This window comes from Temnothorax nylanderi, unplaced genomic scaffold, assembly GCF_030848795.1.
Source record: "Temnothorax nylanderi isolate EJ_2023f unplaced genomic scaffold, tnyl_v1.0 TNYL_tig0358_pilon, whole genome shotgun sequence".
Taxonomy (NCBI): domain Eukaryota; kingdom Metazoa; phylum Arthropoda; class Insecta; order Hymenoptera; family Formicidae; genus Temnothorax; species Temnothorax nylanderi.
The window spans coordinates 95320-114273 of record NW_027249420.1 but is presented as its reverse complement, the minus strand read 5'-3'; the positions used below and the strand labels follow the sequence as shown (position 1 = coordinate 114273).

General features: G+C 33.8%; 1 long non-coding RNA gene and 1 pseudogene across 2 annotated transcripts; one reads left to right on the top strand and one right to left on the bottom strand.

Moving 5' to 3' along the window:
- The first annotated feature begins 3662 nt into the window (after positions 1-3662).
- Positions 3663-5273, top strand: LOC139781739 (uncharacterized; annotated as a pseudogene).
- On the bottom strand, positions 5273-8084 carry LOC139781737 (uncharacterized). 2 transcript variants are annotated; one of them, XR_011720650.1, is made up of 4 exons: positions 7417-8084; positions 5919-6399; positions 5653-5846; positions 5273-5571 (listed from the first exon to the last, which is right to left on the bottom strand). It is a non-coding gene; the product is annotated as an uncharacterized lncRNA (long non-coding RNA). The 2 variants fall into 2 exon arrangements; XR_011720651.1 differs by having other exon boundaries at positions 6006-6399.
- Positions 8085-18954: the final 10870 nt, after the last annotated feature.

The window sequence follows — 18954 nt, the reverse complement described above, 5'->3', positions numbered from 1 at the left end:
ATTATATACAACTATATATGCAGTCATATATAGCCAGATATATTTATGTGACTAATCTGGCGCTATATACAACCAGATATAGCACCATATCTAATCGTATATAAATGTATGTGAAGCCAGATATAATGATATATGAGTAGTGCACCCTACATATAACTAGATATAACATTATATAAAACTATATATGAAGTCATATATAGCCATCCAGATATATTAATGTGACTAATCTTGTCCTATGTACAACCAGATATAGCACTATATCTGTATAGATATAAGCATTTATCCATGTAGATTATATATGATTATATATAACCATATATAAACTTAAATTCGAATTATCCGATAGATGGCATTCGATAGGACTTATTTCTCGTATTTAAAATTTGACAAACAGTGGTATAAGAATGATATCAAGAGACACGGCAGTATCTCACGCCAAGCAGCGCCAAGTTATATATATGTATATATGAAGAAAAGATATAATAATATATGATTATATCTAATGCAATAAATATTTTATATATATACATATATATGTATATATAAAATATTTATTATGTTAGATATAATCACATATAACCACATACAATTATATATAACCATATATGGTTATATAATTATATGTGGTTATATATAATTATATACAATTATATAAAATTATATCGGGCCATTTTTTATATCTAATTATATCTAATGTCGATTTTATATAATCATATGTGATTATATCTGATCATTTTTTCTCGGGTAATTAAAGGGAAAAAGAGTCTTTCTCTTTATATAGTTCAATAAAGATACTATCTTTCACAAAAAATATATGTCTTTCTGCACCAGGAAACAGATTCACGAATCAGGCTAATCGCCTATAAGGTACTTATCGTGAATTGCACCAAGTCACGTGAACACAGAATGCTCCACTAAAGGAAGTCCGTTCTTTCGTTCGTTCTTTCACTTGAAAGTACTCCCAATCATTTTATAATACAGATATAATACTATAAATAAACACTCTAATCACAAAAGGAGGGAGCCCGCCACAGGGTCTCTTCATAAGTTTCCGAATGTAAGGCACATGAGCCGACGTCCGTACCGGACGCCGGCTCAAAACGGACTCGAAACTAACTCTACTCGACTTATCGGAAGCGTTGTGAGTTGTCATGATTCACGAAAATAGTAGATGGTTGTGCCTATCATATTTTTCGGCTCTAGTGGAACTAACTCGTACTCGAATTATCGTAAACACCCTGGTGTGTGCAAAAGGTAGGGAGAGGGAGCGGAAAGATCATAGGTGAGGGGTAAACGTGGCGAACGAAGTGCGCCAGATTTAAATATTAATCTCTAAGGGCCTTGGCACACAGAAAAACTTAAGCAGTAAGACGTAGCAATAAGGAAATCAACGGTTTTCATTCGCTACCGCTTACATTATGCCTTAAGTTCTTGACTATGATTGGCTGATTTGCTTACAGCTTAAGTCTTACTGTTTAAGTTTTTCTATGTGCTCGGGCCTTTAAAGGTCTATCCAGACAAACTTGCATAGCGCATAAACATAAGCATAAAAAAATTGATTGGTCCATATACATCTGCATAAGGAAATAGACCAATCTATTTCTTTATGCATATATGCTTATGTACTTATGCAAGTTTGTCTGGATTGACCTTAAAGCCTTGCAAAAAGCCAGCCTGCAGATCTTATTGCATCTCGTTTGCGCCAAAATTTTTCTTATTTTATGCCCTTTCAAATGATATACTACATTGGGGGGGGGGGGGGGGTGGTTCCGTTTAAGAAAACATCGATTACATTGACCTGGCCTTGAAAAAGTCACTCAAGGTCAAGTCCATATTTTTTTAATGTGTCCCCCTTCAAATCATGCAACTTTTGTCCGAAACATTTTTCAATAAAATCATCAGTTGATGAGATAATCGACTGTATCATTAAAAACGAAACACCCTTATATGTATGAGATCTGATTATGAATATCGGCCTATAATTGAGGTTGTAATGATTCGCTCGCAGTCGGGAGACCGTAACGATGGTTTCACGCCGAAGGCCCGAACTAAAATACCAGGGTTTTGCAGACTTAAAATATATATAGAATTTGAAAGAAGTGCGTTTCCTTGTGTTGTGCCCTTCTGAGCAAATAGTTATCGAAATCAGTCATCAATTTTTCTTTAGATAAAGCAAACATATCAGTGAACGGAACTCTAAAATCGGGTATACTTCTTCCCGGATGGCTCTTTTAGCTAATGTGTCGGCAATTTTGCTGCCGGACAATCTCTTTATATGAGGGAATCCAGATAAATTGAATGTCGATGTTGCGCTCCAAAGCTTCCTCTAGCCTGGCCTTATAATGAAAGATATAAAATCGTTTAGATTTAGTGGTGGAGGGATTAGAGAGCGCATCGAGAAGGTTCTTGGAGTCCGTGACAATAGTGGCTTTGGGACAGCGCAGATCCAGCGAAATAAATAACAGCAATGTATATTGCCCAAGCTTCGGCTGAGAAAACTGGCATGAGAGGATAATTTATACATGAGTTTTAAATGCAGTTGCGGCGAGTAGCATGCGGACCCGACGTAGTTGCTCTCATCCGTCTTGGAGCCGCCATCCGTGTAAAAGACAACGGTGTCTTTAATAGTTGGCCCGAAGGCTTGTTCGAAGACGCTTTGTGTGTCAAGTTTCTGGGAATTTTATTCCAGCAGATCAGGACCTGGGCAGTGATCATGGGTGCGTTCCGTTTCACGCACGAACCGCATGAAATGCAATGCATCGCATGAGCGCATTGACTCGTTCCCTTTTTCCCACCACTCTTAGGGTGCTGTCCCATGGGCATCGGAATTATCGGAAAACGGAATCGGAAAGATGGGATAGTGGGGAGCTAACCAATCAGAATAATTCCGTTGCGTGTTTTCACATCTGGGTTCCCCATGGCGATCATTTTTTGGAACGGAATTCATGCATGTGCGTAATTCAAATATCTGGCAGTCACTGGCGGTTAAAGTGTTGATAAGTTGTTATTGTATTTATATATTTATTTTAATTAAAAAAGGGGAATATGATGTCATTTGCTGTAAGTATTGTAATTATGAGATACGTATGCTAAGTTATGTTATATTAGGTTATAATGTTGATGTATTGATGGTCTAGCATACATTTCTAGCCTAACATACATATACAATATGCTTATAGTAGTTTCAATTTGTTAAAGACAGTATATAATAAAAATAGTACATTATATTTTGTTTATAAGTATGTGATAAGGATAGAAGGAACGAATATCTCTTATTAGGGAGACGAACTTTTATTATAAGCGAACGAGCGATACAAACTCAACGCGATACAGAGCGAGTCTGCCGGACGGTTAGACGCAAGTCACGCACGATTCCTTTGAGTATATATACGACATAGAAGGTCGCTCACACACACACACACACACACACACACACACACACACACACACACATATCGGAGTAATTATACCTAGAGACAATTATATCAGGCAACGCTACCGCTAGGATGTGCGTATTGCTATATCTGAGAATCATTCTTAACAGTATGTTTTATTCTATAGAAATAAAAAAATGAAAGCAAAAACAGCAAAATTATTTTTTATGAAAATGATAATGGAGTGACAAAGTACTCCAATTATCTTGGCAAAGAGAGTTTCGAAGAAGACAGCTGCTGAAAGCTTTCGGTATTTATAGAATAATGAAAAGAAGAGAAAAGCAGAAGAACCAATGACGATTTTGGGTACGTCCAATATTTAACGAAGATCGAAGGCGCTTGCAGGGAGCAAGTGTGATATATCTAGCATAGTAATAGGAACGCTGTCCTTCGAAAACAAGCGTTCGGCGAGGACGATCGCGGCCGTTGCCAACGGACGTTTCGAGTTTTGTCAGCACGAGCTTTTGTTTTGTCGTCATGCTTTTCGGGAGAAGACTCTCCCGAAACCAGTCTGAGCTTGTTCGCCGATCGGGACAGTCGTTCCCGAGACCGTTCGCCATTTATAATAAAAACTTATAAAACTAAACCGTACGTGTGTGTTCCTTAAAATTACACCTTACACAAGTAATAATTTAGTAAGAGAAATGCAATATATTGATATGGAAAAATATATTGAATATTTTCGTATGGACATATCAACATTTCATGAATTATTACGTCTCATCGGGCCGAAGATCAAAAAGCAACATGTAGTGAGATCTCCAATACCCGCTTCTACACGTCTGGAAATATGCCTACGGTATCTAGCATCTGGAGATAATATGTCATCAATTTCGTTTGCTTTTTGAGTAGGACTTAATACGGTTTCAAAGATTATATCAGAAACTTGTGAGGCTATATGGAACATATTAAAAGAGAAAGTTTTTCCTGAAATCACTGAAGATCTTTGGAGAGAAAAGGCCAACGAATTTGAAACGCAATGGAATTTTCCTAACCGTATCGGAGCGATAGATGGAAGGCATATGGCAATAGTGGTATGTAATTTAATTTATTTTTTTTTCTTACTCTGATTTAATAATAAGAATAATTTTTTTTATCAAAAAAAATATAATTTTGGTGTTGTTTTAGGCTCTACCTCACAGTGATTCAACTTATTTTAATTACAAGGGTACCCATAGCATTGTTCTCCTAGCAGTCGCAGATGCAAATTATTGTTTTACAGCAGTAGATATTGGAGCCGAAGGTAGAAGAAGTGATGGAGGCATTTTTGCGGAAAGTAAAATTGGACGTCATCTCATCAATAATACATGTAACTTACCTCCGCCGAGATCGATTGTAGAAAATGGTCCACAATTGCCGTTCGTTTTAGTGGGTGATGAAGCTTTCGCCTTAACATCTTTTATGATGCGACCTTATCCACGTGCCAACGATTTAAATTTACGACAGAAAGTATTCAACTATTGACTTAGCCGGGCTCGTAGAATTGTGGAATGTGCTTTTGGTATTTTTACGGCACGTTGGAGAATTTTTCGACGACCCCTGTCGACAAATGTAGACAATGCAATTGCAATAGTAAAAGCAACAGTTTGTCTGCATAATTTTCTAACGCAAAAAGATCTCGCAGTTTCCGCTGAAAAAAGACAATATATGTCTTTATCTTTTTCAGATAATGTAAATGTATATAATAGTGCTTTCCAAGCATTACATTGTTTTGATAATACAGAAAGAAATAATGTAATTCAAAGTGCAATGAACATTCGAGATGCATTCATAGAATTTTTTTATACTGCTGGAGCCATAGAACAGCAATGGGAGAAGGCATTACACAATGATTTTTAAAAATTAATTTATAGATTTATTATTTTATAATGTCTACAATATTTTTTTGTAAAACTTTAAGTATAATATATGATATAACAGATATCTTCTTAATTATTTAATAGTCCCAATCTTTCCTCTGTTTTACGCAATTTTATTAAGAACTCCAACTCTAACTGTGATCTTTTCCTGTAGGGAAGTCGACGCATTCCTTCTGCCAGTCGTAACATAAACCCATCAATAGGATTGGGTTGAATATTCGTGTTTAAGGTCTGTAAAAAAGCTCTATCTACTTCGTCGATGTTACTTGAATGTCTTTCTGAAACCAAACAGTAGATTAAATTATTAAAAACTCCAATATCTTCATATTAATGTGTGTGTATCTATTTCAAACACGAACTTCGTGAAGATGAAGTCGCTACAGACAATTCAGAGATACCCGGTGATGGCATTAAAGGTGGCCTGTTTTCTAAATCTGTGCAATCGTTGCTGTCATTCATAGGTGAATTTGAACAGGAAGGTAAAGGAACAGGAAGGTTATTCGTTACTTGAGCTGTGTCTTTCCTGTTTGGAAATCTTAAAGATGTACATGTTCTGAAAAAAAATTGAAAATAAATTTAGTTGTTATTATTCGACATGTCATTTAACACATTCAATATAACTTACTCTTTATATTCTAATGTATCATATTAAGAAAACTTATTGCATTGTAATAGCGGAAAGATGGTTTATTTCTTTCATTTATGGAAGTACCTGCGGCACCACTCCTTTTTTCAGTGCTCTGTATTTTCTTAAAATTCCTCCTAGCTTTTGTATAACAATCTCTTAAATATTGCCATTTTTTTTCGGCGCCAACAGGTGAATATGCTCCTAAAATATTAATTTAAAAAACATGTTTATAAAAAGAATGTAATGATAATGTTGAATCATAAGTTTATCTCCTAGACAATTGCTGACTTCCTGCCAAAGATCTTTTTCTTTAACTTAATTCTTTCTTGAAGTGGTATACGAGGATCATACAAGGCTGGTCGTTGTTGAACTATACTTATCAGCTCTTCATCTACTTCTTGTGGTTCTGAAGCATTATTTTCATTCTCTGTTACATTATTTAGGCTTTCATCCCCTGTTGTCTCCATCAAATTGATATCTAAACAATAAGAATGGAAACTCACTATTGATCGTAACGAAAATTTCGTACTGTTTCGTACATTGCATAAAAATACTATATACAATACTACATAAATAGGGGAGACCGGGGCTAAAAGGTCAGTTTTTTTTCGGTGCCGATTTTTAACAACAAAATAAATAATTTTAGTTAAATGTGGTATACCACTGTAAAGAGTAAACCTTTAGCTACAAAATTTATATAGGAAATTTTTGTCTACGTCGCTTTGTTTAACCGGTATAGAGCAAAAACGACAACAGTGGAAAAATTGAAATCTCAAAAATGCCGGGGTTTAAACGTCACACTGCATTTTCAATACATATACGTACATCTAATCCTGAAAAATGATAGGACACATTTTAATAATTGTTTTTTAAGAGAAAAATATAAAAATTTGTTTAAAATTTTTATGCGAAACATTATTAAAAAATAGTTACGAGGGTTCCTCTTTCCGCAGAAGTCACTCGCCCGACTTGTTTCACTCCTCGACGTCCGATGACTCTATTCGGTGTCTGAACGGTTGTAATTCCCGTCTCATCCATATTCCATATGCAATGAGCCTGGAAATGCCTTGGAAATGCATCTGGACTGCTTACTGACCGATTAGCCCCAAACACAAGTTTCAGGTTTGATCGCCCACGAAATATTAGACATCAACGATAATGAAAAAACTACACTGGATTCGTGTTCAGCATGCATTACTCTTTATAATCACGTACCTCAAGATTTGGAGAGCAAATATTATTGCAGATATTACAAAATTTCCACGCGCAGAAAATGTAACTTTCACCTTCCGAAAACACGTTTGCCCTCGTAAAAATCATAATACGGCAGGTAACCTGCCGAAATTCCGTTGGTCACATGGGTACCATAAGCAGCGTTTACAATGTTAATAGCGAGTTCACACAATATACAGGTTCCGAGATATTTGATTTGACGCTTCAACCCCGTTGACCTTTTAGCCCCGGTCTCCCCTACTATATACAAAATTTTTCATACCTGTCATAACAATTTTTCCAGTCTCATCCACGCTTAGAACCTGACATGCAGCGTTGAAAAGACCAAAACAGGAATGTTTCAAAATAGCATCCATTTTTAACAACCATCCGCAGTAACCACATTTTGCTGTCTAATAATAAATAAATGACATTATACACATAATTAAAGTAATTGAATTTTACGCAAATTGAAACTACTATAAGCATATTGTATATGTATGTTAGGCTAGAAATGTATGCTAGACCATCAATGTATCAACATTATAACCTAATATAACATAACTTAGCATACGTATTTCATAATTACAATACTTACAGCAGATGACATCATATTCCCCTTTTTCAATCAAAATAAATATATAAATACAATAGCAACTTATCAACACTTTAACCGCCAGTGACTGCCAGATATTTGAATTACGCACATGCATGAATTCTGTTCCGAAAAATGATCGCCATGGGGAACCCAGATGTGAAAACACGCAACGGAATCATTCTGATTGGTTAGCTCCCCATTATCCTACTTTTCCGATTCCGTTTTCCGATAATTCCGATGTCCATGGGACAGCACCCTTTACTGCGCCTAGAGAAACGGAACAGACCCATGCGCGCTTGCCAATTTAATAATATTTACCGCCGCTTGTTATTGCCTGGCAGTGTTAAGCACAATTAAATCATACTGACAATTAACAATTAAAAATTAAAATTTTAACTGTTAATTGCAATTGACAATTAAATTAGTTAGTGGTAAATGTGTATTATTGTTTTGCATGATTACAATTAATTGTCCTTACAGTTAAAACTAATTAATTATTATTATTAATTATAAACTAACTAATTAATTTCTTATTAATTTTAATTGTCAGTACAATTAACAATTGATTTTTGTCGTAATGATAACACAGGCCCACAAAAAAAGAAAAGTTGTCTGCGCCATGGACTAGACCATGGTATTCCCATGTATTTTCGCCTGCTGAAACCGAATATGACCTCAGTTTTGCCCCTACACGTCAGGATTTTTTTCTACAGCCAAAAAAAAGGTGTTTCGTGGGCAAAACATCTTGTTTTTGACTGTAGAAAAAAATCCTGACGTGTAGGGGCAAAACTGAGGTCATATTCGGTTTCAGCAGGCAAAAATACATGGGAATACCATGGTCTAGTCCATGGCGCAGACAACTTTTCTTTTTTTGTGGGCCTGTGTAATTAATGTGTTACTTATTTTAAAGACTAAATATTCTTACTGCTTGTTTGTATGTCCTTGCGAGAATGGTTTTTTTTTATAGAATAAGATGGCAAAGGAGATTTGTAATTTTTTTATTAACCCTTAAATGCCCCCCGGGGTCCAGCGGACCCCAGACCCTTTAGAATGATATATTTTCAAATGTTCCCGCCAAAAATGGAGCTCATATTTATTTATTTATTATTTATTATTTTTTTGATTTTGGAGCCAATATTTTAACTGTTGGCGATCTTAATTTTTTATACTATGTTGAAATTGAAATTTTAACAATATAAGCATTTTATTCGCTTTTCTAAGCCTTGAACAACATTGAAAATAATTTTCATAACTAAATATCAAAAAATCAATAAGTAAGGAGACATTTTTCATGCTGGGGTCTTTTAGACCCCATGTGTCATTTACGAGATTCTTGAGAGGTGTGGCATTTAAGGGTTAATGTAATGTGATTACCCAGGTAGCAAGCTCACGTCATTTTGACGTTTCAGATTGGTCATTCACTGACTACTCTTGACGTCACAAGTTGACGCCTTTATGACATTAAAATGACGGTCTAATGTCACAAAACCTTGATGTTATGAAGTGTAGCGTATTTTGACGTCATGGAATGACGTCTTTTTCTTATTGTTAGCATAATGCTGTATTTAAGGCGCAAATGGTAAAAAATAGGTAGGCACATGTGTAATATATGTTATTATTTTATTGAAATATTATTATAAACTTACATCTACATGTATAAATATAGTATTGTTATTCATATACATATAAATATATAATATTTTTATATATTTGAATAGAATATATAACAAACCCGGGAAAAAATGATTAGATATAATCATATATAATTATATCTGGAATATATATAATTATATATAATTATATATTTTTTTATATGGGGTCATATCTAATTATACATGGCCACATGTGCAATCTGTGGTCCCACATACAACCAGATATAGCACCATATCTACTTGTATATAAATGTATATAATTTTATGTGAAGCCAGATATAATGATATGTGAGTAGTGCACTCTACATATAACTAGATATAGTATTATATACAACTATATATGCAGTCATATATAGCCAGATATATTTATGTGACTAATCTGGCGCTATATACAACCAGATATAGTACCATATCTAATCGTATATAAATGTATGTGAAGCCAGATATGATGATATGTGAGTACTGCACCCGACATATAACTAGATATAGTATTATATAAAACTATATATGCAGTCCCAGGTAGCAAGCACTCGTCATTTTGACGTCAAATGACGTCAAAAGACGTCAAAATGACAGACTTTTGACGTCAATTGACGTCAAAATGACGAGTCTTGCTACCTGGGGTCATATATAGCCAGATATATTAATGTGACTAATCTTGTCCTATGTACAACCAGATATAGCACCATATCTAATTGTATATAAATGTATGTGAAGCCAGATAAAATGATATATGAGTAGTGCACCCTACATATAACTAGATATAGCATTATATACAACTATATATGCAGTCATATATAGCCAGATATATTTATGTGACTAATCTGGCGCTATATACAACCAGATATAGCACCATATCTAATCGTATATAAATGTATGTGAAGCCAGATATAATGATATATGAGTAGTGCACCCTACATATAACTAGATATAACATTATATAAAACTATATATGAAGTCATATATAGCCATCCAGATATATTAATGTGACTAATCTTGTCCTATGTACAACCAGATATAGCACTATATCTGTATAGATATAAGCATTTATCCATGTAGATTATATATGATTATATATAATCATATATAAACTTAAATTCGAATTATCCGATAGATGGCATCCGATAGGATTTATTTCTCGTATTTAAAATTTGACAAACAATGGTATAAGAATGATATCAAGAGACACGGCAGTATCTCACGCCAAGCAGCGCCAAGTTATATATATGTATATATGAAGAAAAGATATAATAATATATGATTATATCTAATGCAATAAATATTTTATATATGTATATACATATATATGTATATATATATAAAATATTTATTATGTTAGATATAATCACATATAACCACATACAATTATATATAACCATATATGGTTATATAATTATATGTGGTTATATATAATTATATACAATTATATAAAATTATATCGGGCCATTTTTTATATCTAATTATATCTAATGTCGATTTTATATAATCATATGTGATTATATCTGATCATTTTTTCTCGGGAATGTTTAATTATAATAAATATTTAGAATATAACAAAGGTTTAAGGAGGTTCCGTCGCTACAAAAAAATGCAGCCAGTTTCATGAAATTTTAATATGTTGTTCTGGAATGCAAAATAGAATTATGTGAATTTTTTGGGAAATTTTCACTGTCCCGTTTAAAAAAAAATCTACTCCAAAAATTGTACTTTTTAGCATAGGTTCTTATGGGAAATGACATTGCACACCTTCAGAATAAAATAAGTGCAAGAAAAAATGCAAATGATAAGGAAAAAAAATATACACATGTAACTTAATAATTTACAAATAAATGAGTGAAAGAAAGGGGAAGGTTACCGCACATTTCGTAGAAAAATTAATTATTAAAGCATAAATTGCTTGATTTTTCGTCTGCTAGACTGCCACGGTCGTGAGCAGCTTCACGCACTATACACGCGGCGACCAATCAGAGCAATCCCCTTCACTCCCACTACTTCAAACGCTAGTACGCTGTTGCCAGAACCCCCGCGTCCCCCCCCCCCGCGGCCCCCCCACAACTTCCCCCGATGAAGCAACCAAACCTCCTTAAAAATATCTAAGCAGAGCCTTTGAGACTTTGATATAATAAATTATTCTTTAAGATTGTATCTGCTTATTTGAATGTTGCATAATGTCATGAAGTGACTGTATTGAATTCATTCTTAATGAACATTCCAGTTTTCACTATGAGCAAAAAAAATATTGATAAGGCGTTAGTCGCAAATCTTACATAAATTATGTTATATGCTCGCCGGGCCGGCACTGGCTCAGCTGAGCGGCAGTAATGCCGATAAGCCGATGTCAAACAGCGTGTCATGGCCGCGTGCACAGGCGTTTTAGCGCGCGGATCCTTTCTCCTTCGTCTGTCAGTCGGAAAACGGCCGGCGGTGCCGCATGCCGCTTCAAAGGTTTCACGGACCGGTTCCGAGAATACGCGCACGCGGGAAAATTCACGGCGGTAACTTGTCAGTTTCGTAAAATCGATGCGATTTTCGTATCGTCGAAATACCGTACAAAACCGATAACCGATAACAATTTGTTGTAACGCGTTGATCGCTGATTATAAAAACAAAAAGTAATGAGGAAAGAATGAACATCGTTCGAAGAATTAAGCGTAAATAAACGATAAGTTGTAAGACTTTGACAGTGCCTCCGATAAAAATCAACTTCAAACTCCTCGAAGATTCTAACATTTAGAATTAAGGTTGGAAGTTCTGGCGCATCCTGTATGTTCGTTAATTTCGCGAATCGGCCAGGATGTGTTACGAAACCGCACAATTGTAATTCGTATAATTACCGTAACAGTCACGTTACCTTATAGCAAAAGTGTTATTGTTCGCGGACAATAGAAGCTGGATTTTAATCTGTCGACATATGTTATAGTCGTATTAACGACGTCGGTCCACGCAAAAATACGTTATCTTCAATTTTAATGTTACTTGAGAATGGAATATCGCTCGTGCGTAGGAGATACTTTTAAATCAATCTAATTAACGCAGACGAAAATTAGAATCGTGATCTTGATATTTCGTCGACAAAACTTTCCGCTTAGTTTTTCGTACGTGCTGTTTCTCTGAAGTACTGAATGCGATTCAAGATCCTGAAAAACGCATGTTAACGTATTCGCGAGTTTGAACGTTTTTCTTGACGCAAATTCTATTCCGTCATCGCAACGTCGACTATCGTGCGAACTATAGAAAGATTATGCTTTCACTGAATCGCGAGAGCAGCCACGTGAACATCGTACTCACAAGATGCGCGTGGATGCTCGCGAAAGTCTTTGGCTCGGCGGACTGTGTGGAATTTCGCGTAAGAGTGAAAATTAAGAGATCTCTGAATCCGACGTGTCTTACCGGCTCAGTTTTACGTTTCTGCAGTAACGTTGTTCGAAATAAAAAAAACCGGATTAATTTATTATTTATTTTCACTTTCTCTTCGCCTCTCGTTTATCGGGCGTCTGCTTTATTGATTAAAGTGCGTTTGTCTAAATTCACTTGTACGGATAAGAATTTGTGAAATAATGCAACATAAGATTGGCGATTTCAATGCGTGTTCTCGAACGGAAGAGAGTGAATGAAAATCGGTCTAAGGAGTTTTGATTAACGTTATAATCTATCAAGGACATTATCAAAGTATTATATCCTGCTTTGTTCTCGGCCGGATCGACCTAGTTCACATAGAATAGTTCTCATAGAAACAAAAGTTGCAAAAGAGGATACTACTTAGAATTATGCAGAATGCGTAACGACAGATGAGATAGTTTACCGGCGATTATTATAAACTTATCTTGGAAAATAGAATGTGTTATGTAAATGTATGTAAATATATTTGATTGTATAACGCAGTGATTAACACAGTTTCTGTTGATAATACACATACATATCGATATATTTCTTTCAAATATATACTGTAAACATTTTAGCAAGGCGATGTATATATATATATATATATACATATATATATCCTTTATATTATTAAGATTTACAGTATATTGAAAAGAAATATATACTGATATAAAAATTATATAGAGGAAAGTGCCCTATTATGAGATAGAATCCTAATATGAGATATGTTAAGCTAAAAGGCCCTATATAGGCCCTATCTGTTGATCTCCCACCATGAAAAAACCCCGCCATCTCATATTAGGATCCTATCTCATAATAGGGCACTTTCCTCTATATATAATTCAATATTATATCAATATTTTTTTTCTGTCTAATATATATTATTATATTAAATATTATTTATTTTGTAAAATTATATCAATATAATTGAATCAATTTTTTTTAGATAAATGTTTTCTTATTATTTGGAAGTTAGTAAGAAAATTACATGTTTTAAACTAGAATACTAGAATCGGGTTTCTAGGTCATAACATTGTAACACAGAATTACAGTATAATCGCTATAAGTTAAATATAGCTGTTTAGTCGGGGACCTGTCATATTATTTCAAAATATGTGTCCGGATATTCCGACTGCAATTTAGTCATGATGAACGTATTTGTGTTCGGGATTACGTTGAATTTCCGGTGACGTTGAGTCCATTAGAATCTCGTTTGACAGGTTATTCTATTCACTCGTCGTACGTAATGTGCGAAGTAATTGCATGTAAGATAACGTCAAATTATGTCAAAATTGCAAATACTGTATTCTACATAGATATATGTCAAATGATAAGATATATCAATCCTTCGGATCATGCTCAACGATTGGATAAAAAAATTACTCCGAAAGCAATAGTTTCTTAACAATTTAGCAGCATGTAAATTTATTAATTAAAAGCAACGAACACATCAATGATAAATATATTCAACTCATTAACATTATCAATATTAATGTCATTGTGCATTTTATATTATTAATTATTATGCAATTAATTTATATTAGTTACTATTGTAACATCAAAAATATATACATATATTGATTAAATCGAAAGTGCGAAATACGTTCTGTTACTTAATATCCTTTCCGCGTTATTAGATCCTTCTGCGTCATCCGTGATAGCGTTTGATCTGCATCCATGGAAACATCGTGGTCCAACGATTCACGTGCGAATAACGGCATTACTTCTGACGTTGCAAGCGTGAGCGACTTTGTGGACATTGTGCGCGATCAAATATTAAATGAATGTTACCGAGAGTGAGTGACTCTACGAGAAGAATGGCGGTGAGACATTACGCGCATCAATACACGATGCGGTTAACGGACGAGAAAATCACTGATAAAAATGTCAGCAGCGAGAACAGCGACGCGGAGGATTACTATCCGCTGATCCACCACAGCGCAAACGGCACGATGGTTAACGCAAATGCACGTAGGCGAGCGAAAGAAGCTGGCTGGGACGAGACGGTGAGATTACTTCCTACTCTTCTAACATTTTCTTGTCACGCTTTTTGTAGCTTCAGCATTAAATCCGATAAACCTATATTATCCCGTGAGAGATCATGATTTTAATTTACTTGAAATTGACGATAAAATCATTTTTAAAATAATTTTTTTATTTTTACAATATCAAGATATAATTATATAATGCGATAAACCGTCATATGATCTCGTAAAACATAATATGTAAATCATATTCTTATACATTTTTCAATTATAAAATTATTCAATTATTCAATTATAAAATTATTATATAAGAATAATTTTTTAACTATAAAATATTATACTTCTGATGTTTTCAGTTGTTTGGTTACGGCGTTTAGTAATAGCCAGTAATAGTCTTATATAAGACAAAGACTATAAATCTTGTAATCTTAACTATAGAAACATGACAAAACTAAAACGGTAAAATTATATCATAATAGTAAATGTCAAAGTCTTCAGAAAATGGCGCTTATCTTAAACAATGTAACACATTTTATATTAAATATAAATAATGAGAAATCTGCCATTTAATCTCGCATTGACCAATTTTGACCGTTGGAGTGCTGTAATCAATATTTACTACGCTGAGAAATTATATCTCGCGTTATTGTGAAAATTACAGACTTAAAACGTTTCCTCGCGATGGTTAAGAAAATGATTTAATTACTTCAGTAATCCTCTTTCCTACTTTTCTGCTTTCTTCTATAATTCTACGTTGACTATTTTATATACGTAATAGTAATACATGTAACTCGAAAGTATTTTTCTTGTGCAAATTATTATAAGGACAATTATTGTAGAAATTTTAATGTCACTTAACATTTACATAATTAATGGTACTTTTTTTGTAAAGTGTAAAAAAGAAGAAAATGTGTATTTACATAAAGAAAAGTGATGTATGACAGATTCGCAAAGATCTTACAAGATTTGTACTCTTGCGATATGTAAATTTCCTCTTTGCCTGGTTTATTGCAGTTTTGTATAATAGGGGGGACCAGATGATGCCGTTTGAAATCTGCTTAAGAGCTTATTCGCGCGCGGCTGATTAAAGCGCGGTATCAAAAGATTAACTAGGTTCGCACGTTATGATGCGATTAAAACATCGCGGGCGATTTGGAAACCTCATTAAACGCGTCGAATCTCATGCCATTCGGTAGGATCCGTAACCGTCGCGTATTTCATTAAGAAGATAAATGACGTGTATTCATATCCACGACGTGCGTTCCTCCGCATTAGCATCGCGCGATAATGTGCCGTATTTATCGCGACACCGTTATAACATCCTTCGTTTTTCTTGCGCGAATACGGAAAAGAAGAGAAACACAAGAAACTAGCTTAAATATAGAGCTATATTCTCGAAGATATTCGATCCTTTTCACGTTTAGATTATTTTTACATATGGTATCGTATATAATTTGCTAATTATAATTTTTTACTGCTCATTAATAATAATGTCTTATATTTCTTTTCGTAGATATGTATGTTAAATATACGAGAGGCCTTTTGTGGAGAAAAAAACCTCTTGTAATTTTGTACAAAATATATATTTTTATAACTGTATTTTAAAAAAATTATCTATTATACACAGAAATAAATCATACTTCAACTTTTTTGTTTATTTACTTATCACATGGCGAGACTTTTAGGTCGGTATTCATAGTCATTAAATATAAGATCCGACTATGAATACCAGCCTTAGTTTAGCCTTGGCATTTCAGATAAAATTAATTCAATTTTTTAACTATTCAGGATATTTCGATATGTCTCATTATTCATATTCGATCAGTTTAAAGTCTGTTGGGAGGGGAGGAGGGAAGGAAATTCCCACCTGTGCAAATATCACGACAACGACGATCGCCGCAACTTATTCGTATGATGCCGCATGAATAGCGTGTCCAGTTATTAAATTTCTTCCGTGTGTCGTATGTGTGTATGATGAGAACGATCGAAAACGACAAGTTATTTTGCATTATTAAAAGATATTAACACTATTTTTTTTATAAACAAATAAATAACTTGCTTTTGGATAACTTAAGTAAAATTCTTGAATCTTTTTTTTCTTTTTCTGAATAAGAGATTATCTAATTATCTATTTCATTACGTAAGTGCCCTAATGCGTCGGTAGAAATGAGAATATAACGTCATCTTTTTAGACACCCGACGCAAGATCGTTTGGCACACACACACAAATTGCTTAACAAAATATCCATCAAGTAAAGTATACCAGATGTTGCGCGTTTTATAAACGAGACGCGATTCTGCAAATTTGCATTAAATTCTGAGACCCAAGGATAGAAATTTAAGAACACGTCGCGTACCTCCTTTTTTTTTTAAAGGAGACATTATATTCTATTTTTTTGCTACATAATGGTAAGGTACATAATAAAAAGGACCCTTTAAAAAAAACCTTACAAAAATTAGTACTAATACTTACTTAACAAAATATAATCTCACGATATTTATAAAGAAACAAAAAATTTCAGCTTAACTAACAAATCAATAAGTCTATAAAACATAGCTTTCCAATCAGACATTAAATTATTTTCTCAACTTAATTTAATACAACATTTAATTATTTCTTTTATATATTAAGATTTATATTTCAAATCGACATGTAATAAACGTGTAATATTTATAGGTACCTCTATATTATCTTTCGAAAGAAAACTGACGTTCCAAAAACTGTTCCCAACAATCAAAAAAGTTCAACACGGAATTAAGACTGAATGCAAATAAAGGAATTTTTTTGATTATTTTTATTAAAAAAAGATACCTACTCTTTTCATAGACAATTTTTCGACGTATTTAAAATTCCCATATATATGTCCAGTTTTGAAATAATGGTTATAACAAATAGCTATTTGCGTTGCGCTAATGCTGTTTTTAATTTTCCTGCTATATTATATACTATTTACGATGTAAATAGGTTTAAATTCTCATGAAATACGATTATTCAAATAATCTAACGCCGGAGTGAGTTAGACTATTGAATAAATTCTAATGCATATTATTCGCTCGACAATATCCACATTTGGTCAGTCGGCGGATACGCGGAACGTACGAGGCAAAGAGGGTATAAATCAGAAACACCCTGTAGCGCGATTTGGTAACGTTGACTCTACGTGCGATTAATTAATACAGAGCGTCGCGCGTCGGTCGGAATTTACGTCCAAAACGGCTCCGTGCCACTTCGTGGTGTAGGTAACGCCATAGAGTGTCGTGCAGTGAAACAAAGCTCGACGTCGGAGCTAAAGTTATCTTTTGAACGAGAAAAAATTGCAGGGAAACTTCCTGCAAAGTTTTTGAACATTATTTTATGAAAATATCGATTCTTCTAATCGGTTAAGTTTTACTTCGTACAAGACTATCGAAAAAATAAGTTCAATACTTGCAAAGTAATATCTTTTCTTTTCTAAAAATATAATAAAAAAGAGAAACTACGATGAAATACGAGCAAAAAGTTTATGAAACAAGGTTGATCGAACAACTAAACTGTTCTCCGCATCTTATAAATTACAAAGTTTGAAAAAAAAGAGACGCAACTTCCTCGTATTATCATACGTTTTGTCAAGTAATGGAACGCTCCTTTCTCAAGAGATGGCGCCACAATAATCTTAATGCATTGTTATTATTAAAAATTTCTTTTAACCTTTTATTTTTAGCTTTTACTTTTTTATACAGCTATTTATAAATTATTAATTTTTTTCATATATAGCTATATTTATAAGAAATTTTTTCATTAATAATGCTTTCTATTCACACAGATTTGAAGCAAGATCATTTGTAAGAAAAATTCTATGGAAAGTTTAATTATAAATTTTCAATAACCCTGAGTTTCAAATTTTATGTAGGGGAACGGGGGGTAGTCCCGGACATTATTAAAATTCAAGTATACCACGTATATCTATGGCCATTGTTTAAACATTCTAATATGCCCTTCTGCGTATCTCGACATATGCAGAATGTTTAAACAATGGCCATAGATACGCGATATACCTACTTGAATTTTAATAATGTCCGGGGTTACCCACTATCCGGAGCTACCCCCCGTTCCCCTAAATTAATAATTTATTTATATACTTTGATAATTAAGCTTTAAATTATTAGTTAATATTATCTTAGCAAGACGCATGAAAAACGATTTTATGCTTTTGTATATTATTCAA